Source organism: Pteropus medius, unplaced genomic scaffold (genome assembly GCF_902729225.1).
Source record: "Pteropus medius unplaced genomic scaffold, Ma_sr-lr_union100, whole genome shotgun sequence".
In the NCBI taxonomy this organism is placed as follows: domain Eukaryota; kingdom Metazoa; phylum Chordata; class Mammalia; order Chiroptera; family Pteropodidae; genus Pteropus; species Pteropus medius.
In genome coordinates, this window is record NW_024344374.1 from 1,801,250 (window position 1) to 1,802,260 (window position 1,011).

The window sequence follows — 1,011 nt, forward strand, 5'->3', positions numbered from 1 at the left end:
TGTTAAAAGGAGCCAACTCTTTAGCAATTATTAAATGAACAACAAAGCTTATTTATGAATCACATCAGCCCTGAAAAAACCAAATATAAAGGCTTTCATACAATGTATTTTAAACAGTTTTTTAGGCTATGGTGATCATTTTTCAGAGTAAGTCTTACACAAAACCCCAAGTATATACAGTAAGTACAAGTGGCAGTGCTTTTTCTGAAGTAGGGCGGGGACACTGGGAGTCTTTCCCTCACCCTCCTCTTTTACCCTTGAGTCACCTCTTCTGAACCTCAGGTGATCCCGGGACAGAGTTTTAAACCACTATTTTCATAACTATATTTTTCTAGCACCCTTTCTAAACATTCTTTTTATCATTATGAAAAAAATATTATTTTTGAAAATATTGAATTTTAAAGTTTATATAAAATACTCATATAAATACATAACAACATATGTAAATATAAACTATAAATTATAAAATTTGTAGACTTCATAGACTATACAACACAATTTTATATATTCTATATTGAATATAGGATATCTAAATATAAATTTTAAAGTTTTAGAATAAAAATGCATTATTTTATTTATTTATTTATAGGCGTGGCAACCCTTGGTGACCACGCAGATTGTAAGGACCTTGTCAGCTTACAATCTCTTATTTTTTATTTTATGTTTTTTATGCCTACAGCACCTGGTCTTCCTAGGTGGTCTCCCATCCAAGTCCTAACCAGGCCCGACCCTGCTTAGCTTCCAAGATCAGATGGGATCAGGCATGTTTAGGGTGGCCTGGCCATAGACAAAAGTGCATTATTTTAAAGCACTTAACAAAAGCATCTTAAAAGAACATTGTAATTCTCAGCAGCTCTTCACTTCTTAACTATTGTAAATTTAATACCTACTTTCGGTTCAAGATGGCAAACTGAGAACAACATTTAACCTCTTTCCCCCTTAAAATGTCACCAAGAATAAGCTAATTAAATGTAAAGAGGTATTAAATTACTTCACTGAAAAGTGAAAATG

At 32.4% G+C, this 1,011-nt stretch overlaps 1 pseudogene; it reads right to left on the reverse strand.

The window, feature by feature from the left end:
• Positions 1 to 670: 670 nt before the first annotated feature.
• LOC120608796 (uncharacterized) lies at positions 671 to 789 on the reverse strand (annotated as a pseudogene).
• Between the last annotated feature and the right edge of the window lie 222 nt (positions 790 to 1,011).